The following is a 22,761-nucleotide window of genomic DNA, read 5'->3' as shown; positions in this document are numbered from 1 at the left end:
TGAGTTCATCTAATGCATCCTAAAATCTGAGTTAGGTCTGTGCAAAGACAGGCAGGTTTTATGTATCAGTCTGAAGCCTGGAAAAAACCTCTGTGTACTTTATAGCTGTTTATGAAGAAAGTAAATATCAATGAATTGTGGCATATAGAGCACAACTTAAACAATCTTATGACTACCTATCTTATTTTGCTTTTATTCCAGCTATATATTTATCTTTTTTTTTAACCAAAATGAGAAGGTTGATAAGTTGCTCTATTTCCTTCTATAAACAGTCTAGAATTTCATAGTTTTTAGCTCATTGTTGATGCAGTGAGATGGCTGAATACACTGAACATTCAGAATAGGCCAGGGCTAAAAAAAAAAAAAGTTTAAAAGTTTAATACTAAATCTGTCTTCCAGTTAGGCAGCTGAGCAAATTAAGGTTTTCTGAACTTCTTTTGTTGACACCCATATATATTTGCATAACTCTTCTCAAGAAATCTTGACAGAAATGTCATATCTGCTTCCAATACTTTTCATTCCTAGCACAAGCATGGAGAATGTATTTCCAGATGTTCAGTGCATGGACAGAAAGACAATGGCTACTTCCAACCTGTGGCAAACATTTAAGAGAATGCAACTACATGAATAAAAGGGAATAATAATTAAAAAATAATAAAGCAGGATTATAGTCTTATAAACTAAAGGTTGAACAGCTTCTAGAGGAGAGAACTTAAGGTTACTGGACAAATTTGGCACTAATTAGACTAATTATGTGCTGGTCATTGCTGAGATGTTCTGCAGCAATATTCTTCCTCATTTGTCATATGGATACCAGTATCTACCAATCTGTGTGAAACAGGAAATGCTTTTTCTTTTGTACCTTGATTATTGGAAGCTATATCTGTTGTCATCTCATAGCAGAGAAAGAGTTAGTCACATTGCAGCACTTTGTTTTACTTGTTGGTTTCTGATAACCACTTGTGTTTGAATTCCTTGGGTCACCTTCCCAGTCCAGGAAATGTCATGATGAAGATCTTGGTTTACTAAAAAGAATTTTTTTTTTCATTAGCAATATGTTTGTTGTGACCTATACAAACACCAAAGGGTGTGATTCTAATGTAATACACACAAAAATAATAAAAAAGTAAATTAAATAAAGCAAAAAACCCCCCACAAATTTCTATGCTCATTTATATGGTAATAATTTTACAGTTCTCCTAAGAGGCACCTGTCTGACTTCTGATTTGATTGGTCAATTTAATATTTTGCAGTGTTACCCTCTTGCTTCTGTCACCTTGTCAAAAAGCCATGTGTTCTGCAAATAACAAACACGGTGTATTTTAATAACTTAATGATACCTCTTCCAACCCTAATTGTTTTAATTGCTGCAATCACAGCACCGTAACACCTGCAATTCAGAGTTCATATGAAATATTAAGTAATATGAACCTGTAGAGGGCTGTCAATAGGTCACCTGTAAGATGCCCTGCTCTGTTCCAAGCCCATTCTGCAATTCTGGTGAGAAGGAAATGGTTCATAAAGAGTTTCCCCTGAACAGGGTGTGTGATGTCAAGTGAAGAATCTGATCCTGTTCATGTGTGTTCTAACAGAGTGTGCTCTCTGCAGCTCCAGCTTTGCCAGAAGGGTTGCAAATAAAATGAGTGGAAGGAATTAATTTATAAGTTGAGTGGCAGAGGATACAGTTTCCCAGAAGAATTGAGATTAATATGGATTAGAATTTTTTGACAGAGAAGCCTATTAGGAAATCAGAATGCTGATTTCAGGCAAACGGAACCCCAGAGTTTATAATGGTTAAGTTCTAAAGGCAAGTGTCCAAACATATTACTGAAGAATTTCTTTGCTTAAATGGCAGCAATCTTCCTTTGTGACAGAGAGCTGGAAGAGCAGAGCAGCTGTCAGTCTGAGATGCAATCAGTCTCCTACACCATATGCTTCATGACATGCAGAGAGTGGGACAGAAAATAAACATCATGGAGATTTTCCTGGCTGAGAGAACATGCTATACAGAAAAACAGACTGGCTAAGTAGAATTATGTAAACAGTTAGTGAAGCTAAAGTTTTTCACAAAACTCCATTTCAAGCTCCATACCCAAAATAATTTCAATGCCTTTTGAGGCTGATACTAACAAAGTAAGAATAATGTTCAGTAACAGGAAATAATATAGATTTTGTTTTGACAACAGTAAAAAAATAGATTTTGTTTTGACATTCTTAAACCATATGTTTCAAGTTTTCATTTTGCTGTGACATTTCAAAATAATATTTAACTACATTCGTTGCCTAAGGAGTCAGAATTTGGAAAAAGTATTTTAACAGAACAAGATAATTTGTCAATTTTCAGTGTGGTTTTTTTGGTTTTTTTTTTTGCTAGTACATTTGGGTAGGAAACAAAAGTAGCAGTTTTGTTCAGATGTACTCCAAGCAGATTGTTTTCTCTCAGTGTGTTGCTCTTCATGCCACACGAGTAAGAAACAAGTTCATTTTACTAATGCTTGTACTGGGCACTACCCAGTGCTACAGAGAATAGCCAGACCTCAGCCTAAAATTTCCCATTGTTTTCTTTGATACCACCCCCTAATTACAAAGTGAGTTTTGGTAAATGCAATAAGTACATTTAGAGCAAAGTATCTTTAGTATGAAAGGGTTAATTTTTGTTTCAGTGCAGTCATAGTAACAATCTCAGGTATATTTGCTGCTGCCAACTGGGTGTTATGAAACTGCAAGTATACAGTCAGAAAATTTATATTTCTGTTAAAAGTCTAAAAGTTTTAAGCTGCCTGTCATAATATTGACTTTTTTCTAATAGTATCTGCTTTAATAGAGATTAAAATAATGTGGATCAAAATATTTTGGGACATTTTTTCTTGCACATTGCCAAAATATATCATAAGCATTGGAGAATAATATGGCAGAGTAATTGATTTCCTTGTTTATTAAGTTTCCAGAACAAAGCCCCGCATGGTACAAACACCCTTCCTTACAGGACTATAGTGACTTCTGTACCTGTAGTCCAGCATCCAGACTTTGCTTACAGAAACTGCCTTCATTTTTTTTTTAAGGTAAAATGCATTGTCTTAGGCCTCTACTGGGTTTCAAAGGAACCACTCCTACCTATGCTCTTTGTGAATCCCTTGTCTAGAAATCTGATTAAACCCAACCCAAATCTAGTAATCTAAATTATATATATTTTTAAAATACTGTTGGTCCCAATACTGAATCCTGAAAATATTATGATTTAAGTATCCTTTTCCGAATCCTGAGGTCCTCTTGGTGTCCAGGATGAGTTGCTTTGTCTGTACAGAAATAAGGATGCAATCAAAATACCAAAAAATGGTGACAAAGGACTAAAACTTTACAGAATTGAATGGCAATGGTTATGTAAGAAAAAAACCTGACAGTGTCAGCAGCATAGAAATGCAAGTTCCAACATTAATTAATGAATGTAGCATTAGAAGATAGAATTTCTGTGTAAGTATCTCCAGCTTGCTAATTTTCAAATTATAGATTGTTTATTTAGCGTACTTCATTGCCAGTAAAACTTTTCCTTTAAATACAAGTTTATAAGGCAAATTACCCAACTGTGAAATTGGAAGCTCAACTGTTTCAGCACATCCCAATTTTTTTAAAATGTTCCCCACAGTAATCTGCACTTGTCTTTATAGTGCCTACAACTGAAAAGGATTATCTAGTCAGAATACATCAGTATATAATAAATGTGCTTCATTTCTTCTGCAGTCCTTAAAGCTGACAGCCAAAATGAATGTTTGTCTCAGCATTGGCACCACTGGTACTTTTGTAGAGACTATTTCATGGTCCATTGGACCCTAAAGGACATGGTTTTTAAAGGCGTATTACCAAAAGGGATGAAGCATGCCATCAGAGTGCATATCAGTATGTATTGAACTTAAGGGCAATAGTATTGCTTAGTTGATATTGTAAGGCTCTCTAGTCAAAATGAATTTAAACTTTATACTTTTCAGCTTCTGTAATTATTTTTTTGTCTAACCAGTAAATACAGGTCATGCAAAGCCCTTGTACATCTTCAGTAACTTTGAAAGAAGGACAGAAAAGTGCCTTATATTCAAGTAATTTATTCAATCTGTATGTATACAGAAGACCTACTATCACCACAGCTGTTATACTAATAGGCTACAGTGCCACATTAATTAGCTGTGAAAGCAGCACAGCTCTGAATCTCATTTTGCTGATTTATGTGGAAAAAACCCCAACCTACATTCCTTTAAAGGTATGCAGATTTTTTGTTAGGGATATTTCCATGAAGTAATCAGCTTTCTTGGAAACAGCTACTGAGCTGCACAATGCAAATTTCTGAACCTCAGAGAGGGGGGGCTCATCAGAATATATTCCTTGGTCACCCACAGCTATGATAAGATTGTGTGGGCAGTGCCTAATTTGATCCAGATTGCAGCACTGGGTTAAATGCTGCAAGGTCCTGACAGCTTAACTGTCAGATAAATTGCTGCAGTTATAACATATGAGCAAGCCCATAAGCTGATCATATTAATATTACAAAAATATGACACCAAAAACTAATAATGTTCTTTGAGGCATCTGGACAGAAGCAAAATCTAATCTTGCCTAAAAGATCTCCATTAGCAGTAATCATTCTGTAATATGATCAACATATTCTTGTCAAAGCAGATAGCACTGTGCAGCATTAGGAAAACTGATTAAACGTGGCATGTTGTGCTAAAATAAACCTTTAACTTTGGGAATCCAAGCCTGCTGATTACACTGGATTACTTGGCTAAAACATATCCAGGCCATTTTCAAAATAGCTGTTTCTTGTGATTTGTTCTTAATAAGGGGAAGTACACAGTAGAAGAAAAGGAATCAAAATCAGAGCTTAGGACCTACAGAATTTGAAAAAAACCCAGAAATTTGGAAAAAAACCCAAAATATCTGAGAAGAGTTGAGCCCTTAGTACAATAATCTTTAAATTCTCCCAGATAAATGCAGGTTCATTGCTTGTGAAAAGATAGCATAATCAAGCAGAGTCCCTCCAAGGATGCACATTCTTAGAGCTGAAGAAGAAACACATCAAGAGCACATCAGGCTGTCAATTTCTTTGTTGAAAAGAGGCTTTACACTTTGGTCTAAGCCTTTGAAAGTTTTTTGATGATCTTCTAGAAGTTTATGCTGTGGAACATTTGGTCCATGATCCTCTCATGTTCCTTGCAACCACGGAAGTTAATGAATTTAAAAGTGAGAATAAACCTGGGCATCAAACACCAGTATTTCCTCAGTATTGTTGCTGTGGTCCAGGAAAGTGCTATGAATGATGATCTAGAGCAATGCAAAATAGATAAAGAGCTGTCATTTACAAAGCACAAGAATGTGGGGTTTTTTGATAATATTTTTGTTTTAGTTTGGGCTTTTTGTTCTTTTGTTGGTTTGGGGTTATTTGTTTCTTTTTTTTTTCAATATACTTATTTTTTTTTTAATATTTAACTAATTCTTCTATGAAATCTCTCAAGTACAACAGAATCCAGCTGCTCTCCCAGGAGAGTTCATTCAAATGCAGAACACACAGACTCTAATTTAAATTATAATTGGGAAAATATTTCCCCAGCTGTGAACTGGTTTCCTTTTTGGGGTTGTACAAGGACCCAGACAGATCTGAGGAGCTTTAGTCTGCAGCATCTCTGTTCCTTAAGGCTGAGAGGGTTTTTGACAGGCTGTAATTACAGCCTGTAGGTGTTTACTTTGGCTGGAAAATTACTGAGCACCTTGAACAGCTGGCAGCAGCAGTTTCTCTAGAGAAGGAAAATGAGCTACAAAAGGTGCAGCAGATCAGGATGGTGGTTTCTGCTTTCTTGCATGGAGGAGCTGAGCTGCAGGTTGGGGACCCTACAAATAATGATGAGGTGAAACTGGGGAGCAAGGCAAGGCATGATATGAAAGACAGAGGTTTGTTTTCTTCTTGGAAAATGAGTTTCAACCTCTTGGGTTGTGTTTCAGAGATGGAGCCAGATGGACCCATCAGTGCTTCTGCAGCTGCTGTCCCCTGCATGACAAAGGGGTCAAGTTAGTGCAGAACTTTGTTATCTCAGGAGTGTGTGAAGTATTGCAAAAAGAGGAATTATATGATTTGCAGACTTGAAATAGGTTGTGCAAGTCTGAAGACAAGATGGAAATAGCAAGATGTCCCTGCTTCTGTGTAACATGAATTAATTAAGACCAATTTAGTGGTAGTTTTATTTGAGAACTTGACAGTAATTGCAGTGGTTAGAATAAGGTGAGAGCAAAGCAATGAACCCAGTGACAAAGCATTTCAGAAAGTCAAAAAAGAGTCTTTTGTGGGAATAAAATACCCACACATAATGAAGAGTCTGGGTCCACAATCCAGGTGAGATAATTTTGGTTATTTTCTGTGATATAAAGACAAAGGCAGCAGCCATCAGATAGAAAAGTAATGTCTTCAGCATTCCTTTTGTATTTTCCTTCTCTCAGCCATTTTGAACTGAATATCAAACGTTTTTGTTCTGCTGATCAAAGGGAGAGTTGTTACGTTGGGATAAAGTATTTCCCAGTATTTATCCTTGTAAAGTGAAATATAGGGCTAAGTGTTGTAAAGTCTCAGAAAATTAAGTTTAGTTTCTCCTGGCACGACCTTGTCTAACAGGATGGGCATCTGTATCATGGTGTTATACTGTCCTCAGGAGAGAGATGCCTTGTTTTTACAGCAGGAGAGCTACTTCCAAGGTGAAGGATGTTCAATACTGAATCATAAATTCAGCAAGCCTACTCTGTCACAAGAAACAAATTCAATTTTACAGTAAAAATTGTACACTGAGTATCTGTGCTTCTAAAATGAAGATGGGCTGGTGATAAATGAGATCAGGGCAATAGATGTCAGATCCTCTAAATTATATGGACTAGACTGCAGATAGTACCAGACACACACTTGGAACTGAAAGGAAATGAGAGTGTACCCACTTGTATTAATATTTGTGTGCTAAGTATCTTTTCATTTGTGTGTGAAACAAATGAAAAACGCTTCACTTTTCCCCAGGCAGTGCCCAGCCCTGGCTCACAGGAGGGAGAGGGTTTGCTGACCAGTGTCAGAATTTCCACCTGGCACATTTCTGCCCCTTCACAAGAGGCAGGAGCTGCCACTCAGACCCCCCATGGTCAGTCTGCCTCCCATCCTCACCAGCCTACAGACCAGCCCATGCTCAGGCTGTGCCAAGAACCAGTTTTAACCTCCCAGTACAACGACTTCGTTTTTTAACATTTTTCCCTGATGGTTTAGCCCTTGAAAGTTAAACTCGCAAAGTACATCATTTAAACATGATTTCAAACTAGAAATAATGTTTCGGTAATATCTTATTAGAACTAATAACTCACTCTATAATGAAATTTTAACTCCACCAACAGTCAAACTGAATTAATACAAAGGAGCAGGGATACTCAAACAGAAAACCCCAATTATCTCACTTTCCCTTCTGTCTGTAAAATGCAATAATTCCCCCTTATTAAGACAGTATATTTCAGAGGAATTAAAATTTATACACAATGAATAATATCATAAAATATTGTTTCTTAGATATTTTTAGTGAGAGAACTATTGAGCAAATCTTTCCCTGGAAGATGTAGATGCAGAAAACTAGAAAAGCACAGTGTGCCATCTGTAGTAGGAAAATGTTGATACTGGCTTCACAGATATTTATAATAAATACACAGGAACAGATTTTTGCATTTGGTTTGAAAATTGTAGCATTGAGATAAATTCAGTGAAATGGATTCTTGGATTTACTATGTTGCACAGTATCCTGTACTTTTGGTAATTTTTATACTTAATGTGGTCTTTTGATTTACATCTACCCAGAGATGCAAGAGATTGTCAAAGATCCTAAACCTGCACTAATCAGCACAGATGATGGGTGATTTCAGAGACAAAACTCTCTTGGGAGTGACCATGTCAGTGTGCTGCTGTTGTGAATCATCTTTAGAACCTTCTCCACTGAGTGTGAAGGACATCCCCTCCATTAAGGGGTTTGGTGGTTTGCTTAAGTCAACCCTGCTGTGTTCAGCAGGTTTGTACTGAAGAGAAAGTCTGCTGGATTTCAAGATACTGCCATTAAAGGTAACTCTGACTGAAATTCTGCCTCAAAAATATCCTGTCTTTAAAATGTGTTAAAAACTGCTTATGTGTGTTTTATGTGAAGAGTTTTCTACAGGTTGTGAAAGTTGAGGAAATTGTCAACATCCCTTTCTTCCCATTAACTTGTGTTTCTTTTTGAAACAATAGGGACAATAAATCCCTTAAATCCTGCTGGATCAGTAACATGAAAGAGTTATTTGACCTCCTGACAAAACAGAGTTGCTCAGTGTCCACTCACAACAGCGATCATCCAGGCCAGTCAGGTTTCAGTCAGTGATAATTGCTGTGTCTTACAGGCAGGACACATTGACTGATGCTCTCTAACACAGAAATCAAGAGAATAGCAAAGGCACAGTTTGTGATGACAGGGAACTTCCCCTCCATGTTTCCTCTCAGAACTTCTCATAGCCAGAAGTGGCTTTGACCTTGCAAGCCACACTCCAATAGCTTTATTTGTGTGTTTGACACAGAGCACATGCAGCTAAGCCAGGCTGGAAAAAAACCACCACTTTTATATGTTTTAATTAGGGAAAATAAAATCTGGCTAAGAAGGATTTAGTCACCTGAACTGCCATTGCTGAGAATTACCTTACAAAATTTACGACTGTCTTTATGGGCTGTGTTCTACATAAACTGATAGAAAAATAGAGAACAAAATGTGAGTATGCTTCTCATGCATCTCTCATATCTATCCAACCAGCAGCAAAGCTCTCGGAAATGGAATAATCTCAAGGGTCAGATTTTCTTATGACCAAGATCTCCCAGAAGCAACACACCTGTGATTTGGTGAAAACTGAAAGACCATCAGGGTGAGCACAGATCGGAAGTATCCTTGGTTATTAAGAATATATGAAATTTGTGGTGTGTCTGTAATAGCTGAAGAATATTATGATGCCAAAACCTCATAGCTAATGGTGAATGATTCCTGGAAGTCTCAGAGGTTAAAAATCTCAATCTTGATCTGAATTTCCCTAATTGTCAGAAAAATCTTATAGCTCTGCTATATATATATATATATATTTGTGTGTGTATATGTGTGTTAAAACTTTCAACTGTTATTTGTGTTTAAATTCATACAGTATATATTCTCTGTGTGGATTTTGTTTAGATTAGTATATATTCTCTGTTAGATTTTGTTTAAATAAAATCAAATCAAACTGTTTATGAGAAAGGAAGAGACATTACCTAAATTGCTCTTTTGTATTTTCCTTTGTAAGTGAACAGAAATAAACATGTAAAAATAGCATGTTTCATTGTAAGGGCAAGAAAGAGGGATGAATATAATTTCCTCAGGAAGAAAGTGCTATTTATACTACCAGATGTTTAAATTATGAGCACTAAAACATTTTCATACTAATTCAAGTTCTTAGCAGTAAATAATTTTTGGAGTAGTTAAAGTGAACTTTCTTCAGTGGGCCTCATGGGTTAACGTGACAAAACAGCACAAATTGCAAATGTATTACTTACAATTCAACACCCAAAATGCTGGAAATAACCAAACTTTTTAGAAAAAAATACTTAATGTTTTTAATCATTTCAGTAAAGACTTGTGATCCAAAGGTTATTGTAATTGCATTTGGTGAATTCATATTATATTTCCACCTTTATTTATTTTTAAATTTCTTCAGAAATGGAGAAGAAAGACTTGTTCCAGTGAAGTGAAACTAAGCTAATACTAAGTTAATGAAATTAATTGAGAGTTTGTGTTGTAACTTCTAAAAGAAAAGTGATTCAGGATTTTTTACACATTTTCAGAGGATTGTTGGATGTTTCAAAAATGCAGGAAGCTTAACAAACTGACTCAAGGAGGCAGTTATTAAATACTGTACACCTACAAAGGACTAGCTACACTAAAGAGTTTGACATTTGTTCATATCTAAAAATTGAAGTGTTGTGGGGAAATTCCATGCTTCTGTTGAGGTTTTTAGCTGCCTTGCCTGGCTGAGGTCTGATGCTGAGGTCTGTCAAGCTCCATTTGATCTCAGCAGTCACAGCGATGGCATTGGCCAAGGGACCATTTCTGAAAAAATATACCTTTACTAATTTGATGATTGAAGGTAACAGAATAAGAATTATGATACTGTAAAAGACTCTGTGTGACATGTGTCACTGTGAGTCAGAGATGACACAAAGCTGTTTCAGAAGGCAAATGGTAAAAGCCTCATTTAGTTGAGCCTCTCCTCTTTTATACCTTAGCTCACTACAGGTGGATTGGTCCTTCACTAAAAACACCATCACCACTGGCTAATCAAGAAACCAGCCTTTTTAGTAAACATCCCTATGGGAAAACAGCTTGTTAAAAAGCACCACCTGTGGATTGTTTCCATTTGATTATCATTATTTCTACAGCTCCCAGACCAGCTCATGGAAAGCTTTTGTATCTTTCTGTCTTTCTACCAGACTGGCACATCCTCAGCCATGTGTGGCTCTGAAGCCCCTGGAGAGACCCTGACCCCCAAAGCAGAGGAACCAGCTCCAGGGTATGTTCTGACATGTCTCATGGTGGGATTTTGCCTGTGGGAGCCCAGGTGGGGTGGGCACAGGGGTGCTGCTGACAAACAGAGGCAGCTGGGAGAGCAGAGATCCCCTGGAGCTGCCGGGGGCAGCAGGAGCTGCCAGGTCCCCCCATGTGCAGAGGGATGGTCCAGGAGGTGAGAAGATCCCTCTGTGCCCTGCTGCAGCTCAGAGCCAGGGCTGCCTGGGTGCCACTGCCATTCCCATCCCAGCCCATGTGGAGCAGCTGAGGGGCCCTGCAGGGTCTGTTGGGGGGCAGCAGCAGACTGGGAAAGAGCACAGAGAAGAAATGGCCCTGGGCTGGCCCTGTCCATGTGTGCAAGTGTGCAATATCCATTTAAAAATTAGTATTCATATGAAAAGAAATAGGGTTCAATTCAGATTCAGGGGATGCCTGGTGCCATAATTTTGTTCAGAACCTTTTCTCTTTTTTTCCATTCTATGAATAGTAGAGTTTAATGGAGTTAGAAAAAAGTAAAAAGCTTGATTGTAATGAAAATAATTGTGAGTATATCAAGTGAGTGCAATTAAAATCTAGATACATAAATAATATGTATCTAATTAAAGAGGGGTATTTTTTCCTTCAGAATACACTTACTAAAGTGGGTTTTTTTCCTATTTTGATTTTTAAGATTAATTAAAAACACAGGCCACTGACAAAAGTATAAACAAGAAATTTTTTTATTTTACTAAATCTTCAGCAGTTACCCAATGCTCTTGTTTATTTTTCATACTGCATTTTTTTTCTTTTTTTTTTGTATTGTGTATGTCTGCACTATCTTCATTAATGCTCCACCTGTTTTGGCTGGTTAATATTTATAGCAGTAAGTCATCATTTCTTGATTGATAAGTGATTGAACTAGTTCAGTGTATTTTATTTATTCAGAGCTCCATTTTTAGGACCAGTTGTCTAATAAAGTGTGCTGGAGACTACACAGGAGGAGAGAGGGAACATGGAAATAGAACAGATATCACTCCTTGCAGAGCCTTGTCAGTGCGTGGGGGACTTGTCTGGGCAGAGTTTATGGCAAGATGAAGTGTGAGTATTGTGGATTTATCTCAGTGCCCTGGGGCGTGCCACCGTGGCAGGTGACACTGTCACCCTTCCCTAGGCTCAGCTGCATCATTCAGGACAGACCATGAGCATCACATTTCTTATGTAGCCTGAACCTGGAGAATTCAGTAACAGCATGAAGTGGACAAGTGATGAAGGTTTTTGCCAGTGCACCAAAATTGACTTTCTAGATGCAGTACACAAATTAGCTAACAGATTTAACTATCTAAATGTTATTTTTCTGTCAAAAATCAGAATTTTGAAAGGTTGTAAAACAGGTTAGTGGCTCTCTGGATTATTTTTATCTCCATTCTGTAAAGTTTACTGATTAAGTAGTGTAATAATGAGACATTATAGAGTAAGGAAGACATACTTTGTTTTCAAAAGTTCATACAATTATAGGCGTTAGAAGTGGAATAGTTTATCAGGTATATTAAGTTGGTAATGAACCTTTAAGTACAGGATTGCTGTTGTGCATACAAGTTATGTACTTTTTCACATTCATAAGTCAATAATAATACTCTGATCTCTAGTTCTGATCTTCTGCTGAAAAAGCACTTAATTGCTAATTTGCATTGCTAAAACTAGATTTGTTTTATAGGTTGCATTGACTTGAGCCAAGGAAATAATGTTTTGAAATGTTCCCAGAACCTCACATGCTACAGCATTACAGCTTCTGGTACATTCCAAGTGAGACAGGTTTAGCAGACAGTGAGTACAAGAGATGCTTGAGGACAGCTCAGATTCAGACACAGGTAAAAAGCATAAGCAGAGAAAGATTTCTTTATTTGTTGGTGCATTCCATGACCAACATGAACTGGGTGTGCAAAACAGAGCTGTCAGCTTTGTGAGGGGGGCAGGGATGCCAAGATGTTAACAGTAAAGAGGTTGCTAGTTTGAAGAAGGAAGAGTTGACCTCTGTTGACTCTCTATATGTATTTTTTCAATTCATGAAACTTTGAAGCAAATTGAAAAGGTAGATATAGGCTGAAACTAAATGAGGAGGCTGAACACTGTGTGCCATGGGAGTCTGCACTATCCCTTGTTAATAAATGTCAGCTCTCTTTGGGGAGATCTCAAAATGAAACTTTCCCCTTCTATTAACTAAAAAAAACCAAGAAAATGACCCACTGCTCATCCAGTGTTCTGAAGGATTTTATCCCTGAACACTCTAAACTCCTTTGAGTGCAAAAGCTGGCTGCCTTTTCTAGTCACACTGGACCCCAGGTGCCTGAGGCCAGCACTCCTGTGGGGAACAGGGAGATCCCTGCTGTGGTATTCCCTAGCAATGTGGTGCTAGGGAGCTCAGCTGGAAAACATTTCAAGTAAGGAGCAATTTGTCATTAAAACTGAAGCAGAGAAAGCTAAGGTTAAATGAAAAGCATTGAAGCTCTTATCAGGATAGGCAACATATTTTTCATGTTGGAAAAGCATGTTTAGACATTGAGTAACTGATGTATTTGGTTCTCACAGCATACTGTAAATGCAGATCAACTTGATAAGCAAAGACACGTCTGCTGAATAAGAATGTAGCTTACAATTTTTCTCCTGAAGTAATGACTAACTCTTCACCCTCCCCTTCCTCAGCAGCATCTGTAAGACTTCTCCTCTATTCCCATGCACAGTGACAGTGCAAGTTGTTCTGCTTATTATTCTTGTACTGCCAACACTGCGCCTGTCGTCTCTGATGATGTATGGCCCTACCTTAGTGGTGGTTAATCTAATGATGAACTAACTCCCTGGAGGTTACAGGCACCATTTTCTCTGTTTCTAGCAGCCAGCATCACATGATGATGAATAATTTGGGCTTTTCTCACTCTCCTGACTATGTGCACATTTACAGATGGGGAAAATTATAGGTATAGCTTCAAAAACAGTGAATTCTTGGCAAGGCATCCTTGGTGTCTTGTCTACCTCTTTCTACAATTGGAAAAATTGTAGAAGACAATATTGGAATGAGAATGAAGTAATTCAGGACAGTGACAAAATCCAGGGGTGGCTCCAGCACTGAAGGTTCTCAAGTGAGAAGTAAAATCAAGGTTCATCACTTAAATATCTCATACCAGAGCCTATTGAACACTTAAAACATTCAGTCAACCCAAAACTGCACTTTCCAGAAGTGAGACTATTTGACTAAAGACACCTGCTCTTTGAGAAGACCGGCTGAAAGAACTGGAATTGTTCAGCTTGGATAAGAGAAATGTCCAAGGAGACCTTGGAGTCCCTTCCAATACCTAAGGGAGCAATAGAAAGCTGGAGAGGGACTTTTTACAAGGGCAGGTGACGACAGGACAATGGGAAATGGTTTCAAACTGAAATAGAGTACGTTTAGATTAGATATAAGGAAAAAATTCTTCCCTGTGAGAGTGCTGAGACCCTGGCATGGATTGCCCAGCGAAGTTGTGGATGCCCCATCCCTGGCAGTGTTCAAGGCCAGGTTGGATGGAGTTCTGAGCAGCCTGGGACAGTGGAAGGTGTCTCTGCCCATGGCAGGGGGGTTGGAACTGGTGATGATCTTTAAGGTCTTCTCCAACACAAACTAGGCTCTGATTCTGTGATTAATTACTCTTTTGGCTGAATTTGGCTGAATTTTCTGCATTTGAATATGTTTTTAATGTTTTCCTTTGTTTCATCTATTTCTGCTACAAACTTTCTGTTCTGTAATTATACTAGAAATGTTTAAACTCAATTTCAGGTACTCCAAACCACATGAAAAGTGTAAGTATTTTGAAATGAAAATTTTAAAATACTTGTATTTTAAATTTAATAAGACTACTTAGATTATCTAATAATACATTTTTTGCCAGATTAAAGTCATCTCTTGGTCCAAATGCCTCACCCAGCGTAATCTGGTGAACATGTGGTTTGTAATGTCTGTGGACTTGACAGAAGTTTATCCACATATATATTTTAAATAAGGTTTATATTTAAGAATTTCCCATTCAAATCATACATATTTTATACATAGCAAAAATTAGATAGAAATAATGAAACTATTTTTGATGTGGTGTTTTCTCAGATTTAGCTATCCGTTCTTTTCTCTGACACTTTTTAAGACTAGCCTGTTTTAGTACCTCTCTTCTTAATTGGATTTCTTGACTGTTTTCATGTTTCCATTTCCCCTATGCTCCCAGTGCAAAACATGAAACTTTCAGATGGAGCTTTAAGCTGGGCTTTTGGGATTTTTTTGGTTTTATTTTTTACAACAGAGCAGGACTGTATTTAGATTAAGATTAATAGAATAAAATATTCTATTTTAATTGCATATTATGCTAAGGAGTTTTGTTTGCATAAATCAAATAAGGACTACAACAATGTGGTTTAAACCCTTCAGACATCTGATGAAGACAGCAGTATATTATGCAGCTTATTTCTAATTTAATGGCTTAGAAAGCCACTTCAATTCTCATTCTCTAATAACCTGGTCATGGAGGTCAAGAAGCTATAAGACAGAATGTAGAGCATGTGCTGAGTATTTTAGGCAGTAAAACAATTCAATTCACAGTATTTCAGTGCTGATGTTTCCTATATCCCCATAACAAGCTCAGAAAAGGAAAGTTGTAAAACCACATCCATTTTAAGTTACTATAGTTTATACCTCCCAAAGACCATTGGGATAGTAGGTTCAGTCAGACAAGGCAGAAGTCCCCAAATAAATAATTTATTCCTCAGCATGGTACAGAGTTGCTGTAAGAGCTGAGAAAAGGAAGTCTGGTGTAACATCAAGGAATACAATGCAGAGGTCCCTACATGTCCCTAAGGTGCACCCAGGTTTGTGGAGAACATTTTATCCCTTATCAGACAGCTACTCAAGAAGCAGATCCTGAGAGTTTCTCTCTTGTTTGTAATAATCCCTTAGAGCTCCAAAACCAGGAAAGCCTATTCTTTTTTCCTGAAGTAAACATGCAGAAATCAATATTGGTTTTTGCAACTCTACATAGGAGATACTTAAACAAAATCTGCTCTGCCTTGACCCAAAGTATTTATTCTGTGTTGTGGACTACATGGAAGAAACCTCCAGAGGACTCTTTAGTTTGAATATATTTAAAGGGAACAGATGAAATCTGACTGTAAGCAATTGATCCTCAAAACTGGGTTATAAATACTCTAATACTTCCCAGTGATATGAGCAATATGACCTTTCCAGATTAATGTGTTCTTGTCTTTGCAAGCAGCCCTATTTATGGCTGACCCAATTAATTAAGAGCTCATTAATCTCAGATCTAAATTGTTAGGTGGGAAGTTTAGAGTTTTCTTTACAGTCTCTCTATGCTTCTCTATTATTTTGGATAAATATAATCAGACCTCCTGGGACAGATGCACAGCTGATTTAGATGTACAATTAGAACAGGGTTTTTACTGCTGAAGGTAAATGATGAACAAAGCACAGGAATGAAAAGCCAGGAGCATTTTCAGCCCTTACTGCTGGAGTTGTCTCAATCTCTAAATTTCCCAGTCTGCAAACTGGGAACAATTCAAAGAATAAGCCTCAGTGGATATGTTTTCCTCTGACTTACAGACTCAAGCCCTAAGCCAAATGCAAGAATTAGCTGGTTTTAAAGGGAAGGAAGAAGCCTTCAGTAGTGCAGCAGTGCAGGCATGGACAGAGCCCTTAATGGCCCCATTCCAGAATCCATTCTTCCTCTCACCCTTTGGATTCTGTCCTAAGGAAACCCCCTCCTTATATTTGCCTGTGTATTTGTCCTGAAGGAGATCACAGTGACCCAGAGCAGGCCGAGGTGTTGACTCCAGAGGGGCACAGACCTCAGGACTGCTGGAAATGGCTATCAAAGCACTCTGATGTTAAGGAAGGTGTAAAATGGCTGTAAAATACCAAAAATTTACTGGAAAATATTCACCTCCTCTTCTCTGACAACTGTTTAAAGTTGGAAGACTCCCAATACTGGTATCTACTCTTTTCTGTATGGTTTAGTTGCAATTTAGGTCCATTTTAGGGAGGAAAGCTTTGAAAAGTATTTTCTTATGAAATTTTATAGTGAGGCATAAGTTATATTAATAGGACTTCATATACTTTTTTATATTCTTAATTGTCTTAAAATGTATAAACAATCTTAACTCACTAAAAATGTGTGGAGAGGAGACAAACTCAAAAACATAGTGATGTAGATCCCTTATATAATATTTATTAGACTAAACAGCATATATTTTATATAAAACACCATATGTATGTTTTTTCTTGTACTTTATCTGTCTCTAAGTTTATTCAGTTTCTTCTATAAAATCTAGAATAAAGCAGGGCTGCATCCATGTTAAATTTCATTTCTCTGATGACAACTGCAGCTGTGTTCAGAACATGAGTGCTGACCCCAAAGGACAATGCACTCCATGTGCAAATAGAATAAAAGACACTCTAACAACACATGCATGCCAAATACCATCACAACAGGTTCTTGTAAGAGGTCAGGCTGTGAACAGAGGTTGAGGTTTTTGTTCAAGCAATAAGTGGTCCTGTCAGACACATCTTTTTGACAACCATGATGTTCCTACTTTGTTTTCATTCAGGACAGCATTGCTCCAAGTGCATACAAAACATGACAAAGGATTGTAAGAAGTTGCAGATTAAAATACTTTTAAATTAAAATTCAGTGTGGAGAGGATTAAAATTGCAAGCTAGAAATATGAGAGAGATCAGGGCATATTTAACAACACCTCTTTAAAACCCAGCCTTATATAACACTGGGCTGCCACGAGCTCTTTGTGAGCAGTGACATTTTTAAGAAAAGCTTCTGTCCATTTCTTTTCCCATTTACCCTGCAGAATGCTTGCTTTTCCCCATGCCCTTTTCAAGCAGACTGGCATTAATAAAATATGGCGAAACAGTGAAAAATGCAGAGTAGAAAAAGGAAACAAGTTTGTAAAAGTGCTAAAAACCTTAGCTCATGAGGCATAGCTCCTAATGAAAAATTTCTGGCATTTGTTGCTGAGGTGCTGTGCCATGCAAGTGAATATTTTACCTCAGTGCAAGGTGGAAGGCTGACGCTAATAGCTAAAGTATGCATTAAAATGTGGATACAACTTCATTCAACCAGATATCTCCAGGAATATTGACCATCCAGCTTATAGATACTTGGTCCCCTGGCAGTACAACAAGTGTCAAGGAAAAATATTATCCTCATTGAATTCCCCTGGACACTGTGATGAGGAGAAAGATCCTCCCTGAAAGTGACACTTCATTTAATTTTCTTTATATTAATTCTAATGGTCTTAAAATTCTAAACAATCTTAACTAGCTAAAAATGTGTGGAGAGGAGACAGTGTGTGGAGATCTCTGCTTTTCTTTCCTCAAGACTTTCCAGCTCATCACCTGAACTGTGCTGCTGGAGATTGTCCCAAGCTGCTGTCACTGGCAGCCAGAGCTGTAAAAGTCACACAGGTGGAATGAACTGTGCATGTTGATGCTGTAAGGATAGCAAGCCCTAATCCTCTCCTTGGATTTCCATGAAATGTCTTTCCTGAATTCTGCATCTGACTCATTTTGCAACCCTGCAGATTATTAAACAGATTAAGGTAGAGTTTTATAGCAACACACAGAGGTTGCAAGAGTGGCTAAATAAGCAAGAACTCCTCCCTGTGAGAAAGTGGCCCCTCCTCCCTTACCCATACAGCTCTGTCCCTGTGCTTTCAGGCCTGTGCAATCCTATCACAGTGCTAAAGCAAATTTACGGAAAGCTTATTGATAAGCAAAGGATAAGAAATTACAAAGACAAATAAACCTAAAAAATTATTTTAAAAAATCTTCCCATGTTAGGAAGGTATGTAAATGAAAACCCACCCCTTCCCCCAAAATTTGTTTCAATCAGTAGGACTACTCAAGTAAGATTTGTCTCTAACTTAGAAATATTGATTCACATCTGGTCCTTAGCAAAATTGCAAATCTGTTAGTAGCTTCCAGAATTCCTCTCAAGCAATCCTTGAAATAGCATTTCTATCTAGGAAATGTTTCTTGCATCCTGCCAATTACTTCCACAAAGTTGAAAAAGAGATTTGAGTTAATGGAGACAGCAATAGAAGTTATTTTAGTACTAATATAAAAATACTTAGCTGTTTCTTGAGTGGCAATAGCTTGGGAAAAGTATTGTTTTTATGGAACATTCCTTCCTGTTTTGTGATTTGGGAATGCCTTATTTTGCTTTCCACATAGCACTGCTGGTGCTTACTCTATTAAGAATTGCAATTAACCCTCCCAATTATGAGTGGACACAAGAAAGTCTCTATGTTATAAATCATATATTGTTTTTAGAAAATGAGTGAGAGTTTTGTCACTGGCCACATTAGAACTTTAACACATTCCTACAGGAATATTATGATGCACAAGTGATGGAGTTTCTGGAGGCATCCATTAGAGAGGGTTCACTTGAGCTGGGGTGGTTGGACAAGATCTCCATAAATGCCTTCCACCCTCAGCCATTCTGTGATGTATGCACTATTAAAAAGGAAAATTTTAATTAATGGTAGCCAACATCAATGGCAAATAGATTACTACAATTTTGAAAAAAAATTATCCCCTTCAAATTTTGTCCATGTCAAAAGTTTAGAGTTTAAGCAACCTTCAGATATTTTAGGCTTAAAAGTGTAGGGCTGTTTGAAAAGACAGTGAAATTCCTAAATGTTACATTTTGAAGGTAGGTTTGCACCAGTGTAAATCATGTCATTTGACTTAATTATACAGAAACAGTGCTTACTGTTATTATCTGATTATTAACCCCTATGTGAGCTATTTACATCTCAGTCTTGATTAATTATCATAATGATTACCTGCCTGTTGTGGTAATAATTAAGTAGAAAAGCCAGAAACAAAATAATAAGATTTTTAATATTCTTTTTAGGTCAGACATAATGAGTGTGAGGAGTGTAATAGTGGGTCTTGAGCATAAGGTAAATTAGATTAAGTTTTAAGAGACCTTTTTTTTCCACTTTTTTTGTCAACAGAAAGCTAAAAATGTTTAGGAGCAAAATCAACTAAATAAAATAAAAGGCTTGTTTCTAATGCAGGAGACTTCCTGGCATGCCAGAAGAGGAAGGATCTGTGTGCACTGGCCCACACTTGTGCCATCATTCCCACAGGTGCTGGGCACTGCAGGCTGACCCTCACAGGTGTGAAATGCCACCCTCCATTTCCACCCCTGGCACTGCAGCAGTTTCCACCAACTGATGAGTAACATCAGGAGAAAAAATTTAAAATCAATTAAATTCTTCATCACCTGAAGTTATGGATATCTAATGTTTAGTCAAACATGGAATATACTCTCAACCTAGTGCCAGAGTAATATCATGCGAGGCTGATCCAACAGGGTTATCTCCATAGGGAGATGAGAGAAGTTTGCTGACCGTGGGCATTGGAAATTAGATTCAATAATGCTCTAAGAAATTTACTTCAAGGTACTAATATTGCAAATGTGTTAGTATACAGCATATGGCTCTGATCTGAAAATCCTGAAGCATGAGCTCATTTTCATTGAGTGGTCCTGTGGGATGAACATCTTAAATTCATCTGGCGTTCTGCAGCTGGTGTACATTTGGGAGGATTACTTGTAAGTGTTCCTTTTGCCAGCATATTAAACTACTGCTGCATCACATTCATTTTTTTTTTTTTGCCCTTAATCACAAATTAAGAATTTTTTTCACTAAAATTTCTTATTTTAGTGAAATTTATTTTCTCTGCTCTCTTCTCAGTGTTGACCCACAGATGGACATTTAATAGCCCACAGGAGATAAAGCCATGGACTGTATGAAATCATAGTCCTTAGAAGACCAGATAGCCTTTAGAGCTATTTTTATGTATATTTATTTAATATATATTTATATTTATTTAGAGCTAATTTTAGAGCTATTATTGGTTTTCTCTGAGCTTCTTTCATTTTGTTTAGAGCGTTTTTTATCAGCTTTTCATCTGAAGACAACTGAAAGCAACACTTTCAAGCCACATTACAAATACATACAGAAAGCTCTTGCCTCCCTTTTTCATAATGAAGTGCCCTGATAGAACATCTGAAGTACGTTGGCATTATTTGCTTCATTCTTACAAATCTTGTATATATGTGGTTTGGTGTGCTGGGAGAACTCTTTTCTGAATGTCTAATTAAGCCATACCCCATGTTATTTCTCGTAGTGTTTCAAATATATTTGCATGGTTTAATCATATTTCTGTTTAAAATCCCTCATTACTCTTGGTTAGTTCAGGCTCACACTGTGTGGTAGGACACACATGCTGATCAAGTACAGGTATTTTTTCTGTAAAGGGAAAAAAGAACAAACACAAGTTGTTGATGACATCACCTTTCATAAGATTAAAAAATCAAAATGTTCTTTGTTTCCTTAGAACATCTTCAAGAAGGATAGATCTTAGTGGGATGCTGCTAAGCTGTCCATGGATTAAGAATAAAGCTTAGTAGCCTTATTTGATTTTGTTCTGACCTCTTTGAAACATTGATTGCTTGTGATCATTTTCCAGCTCTGCTCTCAAACCTCTCTTTCATAATTTCTCTGAATGCTACATGGAGCACTCAGAAAGTCCCATACCACTTCTCCCCCGAGATCTTTCTCATCTGGTTTTGCTCCTTGTCTTTTTCTGTAATTACATTTGTGTATTTAAAGGTTACTACATTTTATTTCTCTATGGATAGATGGTTTTGGTTTTTAATATAGAATATATTGAAGGCCTTAGCTCTGCATGGTGAGCCCTTTCCAGAGGTTATTGAATGGTTAAGGCTAAAACAGAAAACAGATTTTATGTACACATTAAGGAATATTTGTAAAGCTTATTGTAAAGTTCTCTGGTGTTTCAAATGCTCATGTATATTTAACTTCACAGCCACGAGTAATTCATTGACAGTAATGGAACTCCTTTTGTCCACTTCACATAAAGTGTTTGCTTACACAGGAGTGAAAGTTTGTCCTCAGTCACAGTACAGTTCCTTGCAGGAATGTTTTTACTTGCTTTTCTTCTCAGTGTAATGAACCTTGCACAGGCCCTGCATTTGAAGAACTGTCTTTAGACAAAGGGGAAGTGGTTACATGGTTTACAAGCAATGTATCTTAAGCCTCCTGTTATTTTTTTAAGCAAAGAAGAAATGCTTTTCTCAGTGAATAAAAAATGCTGGCATTTTGCTTTACTTTAAGGATGGACTTAAAAAAGGTTGTTCTATATGCTGCATGAATGGTTGGAGGATGGGGGAGAGAGAAGTATAATTGCTTTTATTTCTTAATCTTATTTTTTAAAATGTTGTTAATGATGAAAATGTTTGCAGAGGAGATTAAACTCCACCAAATCTTGGGCAGATTGAAATGAAGATGAGTTTAATGTCTGAGATTATATTTGGGATACTTTATTATTTTTAAGTATTGCTCTGTCAGCTAAATATAGTTCTGATTTTTACATTTTTATAGACCATGTGAGTTCCCTGTAGGCACATTGTCTCTCTTCAGTGATTTATATAGTTTGAATTATAGGGGATGATAAGCATTTGCTGTTCAATAGTGTAGTTAATGCTCAGCCCCCCCGGGTAACAGAGCAGTGAAGCATTTACTACTCAGTGGTAGTTCTGCAACAATCAGCAGCAGTGAGGCTCTATCACAGTAAATTTATACCAGTACACTCCAGCCTTGGGGAGCTGAACATTCACTCAGCATAGCCTAGGGAAAACAATTAGAATGGACATTTTCCAGTCCTTTTGGGTGGCACAACAGGAGGAGTTTGCTATTGGAACTGGATCAGAGACAAAGATCATGTATGTACAAGAGGAAAATTAACCAACCATTATTTTCCCTTCCAGGACAAAAAGTAAATAAATGCTTGGACTAAAAAGCTTTTGGAAACCAGAAAGTCAAAAAAGTTTCTGTATTGGCAGACCCACTGCCATGCTGGTGAGATGCCAGAGAGCCTAGGAGGGCTCCAAGCTCTTCACTCCTGGGCTTAGGAGGAACCACCTCTGCAGGTTGGTGATCTTTCAGGCATTGTGGCAGTACAATGCTTCTGTCCTGGTGATTGTGGTGAGAAAATAGCAAGGACTGCATCAGCCAAGCAATAATAGCATTTCTCTTC

The 22,761-nt window shown here is 37.4% G+C and overlaps 1 long non-coding RNA gene across 1 annotated transcript in view; it reads left to right on the top strand.

Annotated features, from left to right (window-relative positions):
• Positions 1–22,761, top strand: part of LOC135278906 (uncharacterized) — a 149,854-nt gene that overhangs the window by 105,599 nt on the left and 21,494 nt on the right. Inside the window, exons 4-8 of the long non-coding RNA XR_010346290.1 lie at positions 7,856–8,113; positions 8,832–8,940; positions 10,532–10,611; positions 11,532–11,684; positions 22,493–22,654. This is a non-coding gene — a long non-coding RNA (uncharacterized LOC135278906). The remainder of the gene's footprint in view (positions 1–7,855; positions 8,114–8,831; positions 8,941–10,531; positions 10,612–11,531; positions 11,685–22,492; positions 22,655–22,761) is intronic.

Source organism: Passer domesticus, chromosome 11 (genome assembly GCF_036417665.1).
Source record: "Passer domesticus isolate bPasDom1 chromosome 11, bPasDom1.hap1, whole genome shotgun sequence".
Taxonomy (NCBI): domain Eukaryota; kingdom Metazoa; phylum Chordata; class Aves; order Passeriformes; family Passeridae; genus Passer; species Passer domesticus.
Note: the sequence above shows the minus strand (reverse complement) of the source record. Positions and strands in the feature narration are given on the sequence as shown.